This window comes from Zingiber officinale, chromosome 10B, assembly GCF_018446385.1.
Source record: "Zingiber officinale cultivar Zhangliang chromosome 10B, Zo_v1.1, whole genome shotgun sequence".
Classification (NCBI taxonomy): domain Eukaryota; kingdom Viridiplantae; phylum Streptophyta; class Magnoliopsida; order Zingiberales; family Zingiberaceae; genus Zingiber; species Zingiber officinale.
Window position 1 is genome coordinate 68,721,533 of NC_056005.1, and position 6,647 is coordinate 68,728,179.

General features: G+C 38.6%; 2 non-coding genes across 2 annotated transcripts; both read right to left on the minus strand.

Moving 5' to 3' along the window:
- Window positions 1-1,518: 1,518 nt before the first annotated feature.
- On the minus strand, window positions 1,519-1,624 carry LOC122030712. The gene has a single exon (XR_006125566.1). It is a non-coding gene; the product is annotated as a small nucleolar RNA R71 (small nucleolar RNA).
- Window positions 1,625-6,257: 4,633 nt separating this feature from the next.
- LOC122030760 lies at window positions 6,258-6,363 on the minus strand. The gene has a single exon (XR_006125599.1). It is a non-coding gene; the product is annotated as a small nucleolar RNA R71 (small nucleolar RNA).
- Between the last annotated feature and the right edge of the window lie 284 nt (window positions 6,364-6,647).

A 6,647-nucleotide genomic window follows, 5' to 3' on the forward strand; every position in this document is an offset into this window, starting at 1 on the left:
TTGATGCTTGAACAGTTGATGTCATTGAAATAGTCATGATTCATCTTGTTTGCTTAGTACTTGGTTTCCATGGTGATCTCTCAACTTTCATTTTGGTTACTGGATGAGGCTCAAATCATTAAAGCTCATTTGGAAAAATCAAAATATCCCAACATGTGTGCTAAAAGTACATTTGTGAATAAGTTTTGCACAATGCAAACACTTATAAAAAAAAAAAAACAATAAGGGATATAAAAAACAGTTGTCATGAGTGGAATCTAGCAAGTCACCCCTTTGAGACCGAGTTAGGTTACTGGGGAAATGACTGTTTAGTTTCTCTTGAGATTGAGCACACCTTTGAGACCTTGGGTTAGTTGAGAAATATGAACCAAGTGAACGGTAAGTAAGTGCCTATCACTGGTTACTTGTCTTTCACTGGAAACATTAGGAATTCAAATTTGATGACGACTTGACTAGGACATGGATTGAAACTTGAAGGGTGTTGAGTTACTTTTACACTGCGCACAAGATTCTTATGCTTGAACCATACTTTACTTGTTTCCATGATCAAGCTTGTTAATGAAACTTTTTGATAGAGTTAGGAAAGTGCACTGGGTTTTATGAATGTGTTGTAGAACATATGAATTTAGACTGCAGCATTTTGCTTGAGGACAAGCAAAGGTTTAAGAAGAGGGGTACAAGAACTCAATTGAGCATCAAAGGAGACTAAATCCAAATTTAAAAGAGGTAGTAAAGAAGGAAGTGATTAAACTACTTGATGCGGGGATTATTTACCCAATTTCGGATAGTGCATGGGTGAGTCCAGTCCACGTGGTTCCAAAAAAAGGAGGAATGACTGTTATCAAGAATGAAGATGATAAGCTAATTTCAACACGAACAGTGACGGGGTGGCGAATGTGCATTGATTATCGGAAGTTGAATAAAGAAACAAGTAAGGATCATTTCCCCTTACCATTTATTGATGAAATGTTTGAAAGATTGGCTAAACATTCTTATTTTTGTTACTTGGACGGATATTCTGGTTTTTTTCAAATTCCAATTCATCCTCAAGACCAGGAGAAGACTACTTTTACTTGCCCTTATGGTACCTTTGCCTATCGTCGGATGCCATTTGGGCTTTGTAATGCTCCAGCCACTTTTCAGAGGTGCATGATGGCAGTTTTTTCAGATTTAATAGAGAAAATTATGGAGGTTTTCGATCTAGTATTTCAAGACCTTCAGTGGAAGCTAATAACTTTGAGATCAAACCCGCAATTATATCTATGGTGCAGCAGAACCAATTTGGTGGAGGACCTCATGAGGACCCTAATCAACACTTAGAGGTCTTTTATGAAATATGTGGTACCATGAAAATGAATGGAGTTCCTTCAGATGCAGTTAGATTATTATTATTTGGGTTTTCTTTAAGAGATAGGGCAAAGCAATGGCTGAATTCTTTGGCCCCTAATAGCATCACCACTTGGGAGCAGTGTGAGCAACAGTTTCTTGATAAGTTCTATCCACCAAGCAAAACAGCTCATATGAGGAATTTAATTGCAAGCTTCAAGCAAACCGACTCAGAATCTCTTTTTGAAGCATGGGATAGATATAATAGTATGCTCAGACAATGCCCACATCATGGGTTGGAAAGATGGTTAGTGTTGCACACTTTTTACAATGGTATCAATTATCATACCAAAGTGTCCCTTGATTCAGCTGCTGGAGGGGCACTTATGAACAAAAGCTTAGATGAAGCCGAAGAAATCATTGAAAGTGTAGCACAAAATCATCATCAATGGGCAAATGAAAGAAGTGGTGGCTATTCCTCTGTAAACCCAACAATTAAAGCATCAGGGAAGTTTGATGTAGATGCAGTCACTCTTTTGTCTGCAAAATTGGACGCTCTTACAAAGAAATTTGAGAATATGGGGACTAGTGCTAATATGGTCAATGCTATTAGTACATCTTGTGAAGTATGTGGGAGTTCAGAGCATTCAAATGACTCATGTCCATTGGGAGCTATCACTGCACAAATCAATCAACTTGAACAATGTGATGCAATCATGAGTTACAATCAAAGGCAGAACAACCCATATTCAAATACTTATAACCCTGGATGGAAGAGTCATCCAAATTTTTCTTACAGAAATAATCAAGATCAAGGACCATCTATGGGGGCAAGACCAAATTTTCAAGCTGGGCAACAAAATTTTCAACATCTATCTTCTCAAGGCTTACCAAAGTCAAATGTTGAAAAGATGCTTGAAGAAATTATCTCAACTCAGAATGAAATGAAGCAAGATATAGCAAAGCTCATTCAGAGAATGGATAATTCTGAAAAGCATCAAAAGATTCAGGATAGTCAAATTTCCCAACTAGCTTCCTCATCATCCAGAGCACCAGGACAACTTCCAGGAAAACCTGATGTGAATCCTATGGAGCATTGCAATAGGATTGAGCTTAGGAGCGGACGGACCTTGGGAGACTCCCAAGTGACTGCTTCAAAAGGGATACAAAAAGAAGAAGAGCTCCCTCCTCCTATACCGAATCAGATTCAAGCTAATGAGGAGAGTACTATTGAGGTTGAAGAGACTCTTCCACTGAATCATCAGAGCAAGGCTGTCCCTTTTCCTCAGAGACTTACAATGCTCAAGAAGGATGAAGAATTTGGCAAGTTTCTAGAAAAGGTTAAGGAAATTTGCGTAGAGGTACCTCTTATTGATGCTATTCTACAAATGCCTAGATTTGCCAAATTTCTGAAGGATCTCATGTCAAATAAGAGAAGAAGAGGAGAGGTCGAGACCATTGCGCTTAGTGAGGAATGTAGTGCTATTTTTGAGAAGAACACTTCTCCAAAACTGAAGGACCTAGGGAGCTTTTATATTCCTTGCAACATAGGAAAAGAATTTTTTGAAAAAGCTTTTTGTGATTTGGGGGCGAGTGTTAGCCTCATTCCCTATTCAATTTGTAATAAATTAGGTCTCAAAAACATTAAACGTACTACTATGGCACTTCAACTTGCCGATCATTCCTGCAGGTACCCTTTGGGTATTATAGAGGATGTGCCGGTAGAGGTGGATGGGAATGTTATTCCCACAGATTTTGTCGTGTTGGACATGGAAGAGGACCCTAGGATTCCTATCATATTAGGAAGACCTTTCCTTGCTATAGCTGGAGCTATAATTGATGTCAAAAATCATAAGCTTTCTTTGGTAATTGGTAAGGAAAAGTTGGAATATGATTTATCTAATATCTCTAACCATGTCTCGTCTCTCTTAAATGCTTGTAGCAGGACAAGCATTTATAAACTTGAGGAATGGAATTTCCATCCTCATGGTAGGCCACCAAATGAAGGAGACAATGTGGTGGAAGATGTTGGGAGAAGATCTCCCAACGGAAATGAAAAGTATATCTGTCCTCCAAGGGCGAGGAAAAGGAGCGAATGATTAAGTTTGGTCGAGCTGTGATGTGCGTAGATTATATACTCTTTTATGCATACTTTGACGCTCATCTACTTGTATTTCATTGGCATAATCTATGTTTATTGCACCCTATTTCATTAGAATATCATACTTTCATTATATTCTGTTCGGAGATCTACTCTTTGCTTATTTTGATTGATAGGACGTGATTTGGAGCAAACACAGAGTTTAAATGAAGTCTAGAGCTTCCAGAGTGACATGGGCATGCAAAACTATGTTTTCTTCATGTTCTAGCCGTGTAGAACTCACATGGGAGTGTTAAGGCCGTGTAGGGGTCATGTTGGGGCCGTGTGAACTTCACATGGCCGTGTGAAGGCCGTGTGAACCTCACACGGGCGTGTGAGGTTTTCTACACTGCAGACTAAAACTAAAATGGCCATAACTTTGTGCTCGGTTGGAGATTTGGGCTGTTCTTTATACCGACTTGTAGATAACTTCAAGATCTACAACTTTGATGAAGACTTCAACGGGAGAAAACCCCATATTGGTGGCCTAAAAGATGTTTCAATGAAACATAACTATTCAAAGCTAAGACAAAGGGTGTGCAAGGGCCATGCAAGTGGGTGTGAGCTGCACACGGCCATGTATGGCATCTAGTGCTGAAACCTTACATGGCCGTGTAAATCTACATGACCATGTGAGGTTTCCAGAGGCCAAGCAGGTGGTGGCCGTGTGGATCTACACGGCCGTGTGAGGTTTCCAGAGGCCAAGCAGGTGGTGGCCGTGTGCACCACACGGCCGTGTAGCATTTCCAGAGAGCAGAAGGGTCTTTGGACGTGTGCACCACACGGCCATGCAGCATTGGCAGAGAAGGAACTGGACATGGCCGTGTGGATCTCACACGGCCGTGTCGAGGGGCCGTGTGGCGCCCGATTCCTTCCTCTATTTAAACCTTCCTTCATGAATTGAAAGGGGATCTCTCCCCCTTTGGGAGAAAGCAAGATTTGGTGGTTTCCTCCCATTCTTGGGAGGATTTCTGGGCGATTCTAAGGGAGATCTCGACGATTTCGACTCCGGAGCGAGGATTGGATCCGAAGACAAGGCTTCTTCGTAGATAAGTTTTCTCTTTCCCCCTCTTCTTGTTTTCTTGGATTGGGGATTTAAGGAGAGCTTGTAATCTCTATTTCTTCGGATTTTCTTCCTCGATTCATGGAGTAGATCTTGTATTCTAGGATTAAGGGAGTATTTGTATGATGGATTGATGTAATCTCTTATGGATTTGCCATTTTCTTGTTTCAATGACATTATCTTGCTTGTATCAATTAGATCTTGAATGATTGATGGTGATTTGTGCTTAATTCTCATTCTTGATTGATTGTTTGGATTTCTTATGGACTTTGTAAAGATAAACTCTCACTCGATCATCCGAGGGATCCACGTGACAGGTGCAAGCCCGTGTAAGGACGTTTGAGAGATAATCTTGAAGAGGAAATAGGGATATTCAAGAGAGTAGGATGGATTTTATGATTAGCTTCTTGTATCTTGATAGATTAATGAGTCGTGGGCTTCTACGTTGATATCCGAGGAAGGCATAGTAATAGGTGCACTTCTGTGTAAGGACAACATAGGTTCATGTCTAATTAATCCTATTTAGATACATTTCTCAGTCCTTAGCCGGTTGTCTATTGCAAGAGGGAACCGGCAACTTTCTACATGTTTGGCAATTGAGGGATAAGAATTGGTGAACCATTTACATTCAAGAAATCTTACAAAGAAACCGAAACTCCTAGAATCTTCCTTTATCATAACCCAAAACTCTAAACTCTTGTTTGTTGATCTTTAATATTAGATTTGATTACCTTTACTTTGTTTTTGAAACAATTGGATAGTTGTTTAGCTAATTCGCATTGAGACATTTCTAGTGCTTATTCCAGTCCCTGTGGATACGATAATCTTTTATATTACTTGCGACATTTCAGTACACTTGCGTAGAGTAACAAGTTTTTTGGCGCCGTTGCCGGGGACTGCGCTATAACATTAGGAATTATCAATTGAGTTAGACTAAACATAACTTTTCTTTCTTTCTTTACATTTTCATAGTTGTAACTTTAGAATCCTGTTTCTATAAGCTTTTCTTTTCTTGAATAACATTCTTGACAATTCTTTTTGTTGCAATTCTAATTCTAATTCTAACTTTGCATTCTTGATTTCTAGCACTCTAATCTAACTTTTCTCTGTTTTCTCTTTTGATCTAGTTTCTTTCTTATTTTCTTTTGTAAACATATCTTGCAATTTTTAGCATATGAATTATTCTAGATATTTTTCTTTTTCCTTTTATCTTTTCTTTCTTGTTTTCATTATGCACTTTCTTTCTTGCAATTTAAATTCTGCATTTGCTTTCTTGCTTTTCATATTGCATTTTATTTCTTGTCTTTGATTCTTGATAATTTTATTTTTCTTCTTGAATATCCATGAGCACTAACATGTCAAGCAGACCCATGAGAAATTTTTCTACACCCTTTTCTGCAAGATTTTTATCTCCCATTGTGCAACCTCAAATTGAAGCAGAAAGTTTCCAACTAGACCCAGAGATAATTTTCATGATACAAGGTCACAAATTTGGAGGAGAAGTATCAAAAAGTCCTTATCTGCATCTTGAAACATTTTTAGAGATTTGTGATTTGGTGAAATGCGAAGGAGTATCAGCAAATGCAGTTTGATTGATGACATTTCCTTTCAGTATCAAGGATAAAGCAAGGACTTGGCTATATTCTCTCTGTCCTCAAAGCATCACAAGTTGGGAACAATTGGAGAAGCAATTTCTGAATCATTTTTTCCCTCCAAGTAGAACGGTGTATATGAGGAATTGTATAACAAATTTTGCTCAGGCATATGGAGAATCATTATTTGAAGCATGGGATAGATTCAAGAGTCTTCAAAGACAGTGCCCTCATCATGGTTTTGAAAAATGGTTGATTTTGCACATATTCTATGGGGGAATTTCTTTCTCAGACAAGGCTTTATTGGATTCATCAGCTGGAGGTTCTTTTATGGACAAAAGTGTAGATGAAGCTTATTTGTTAATTGATCAAGTGACATTGAACCTCCGTGAATGGTCGAACAAAAGTTGGATGGAATTTCCCTCAGATATTCAAATGAAGGCATTGTAAGAGTGTCACAAACAAAATGAAATTCAACCACCTAAAAATGTTGAAATTCACAAGTCACAGAGTGAGGAGTTCAAAC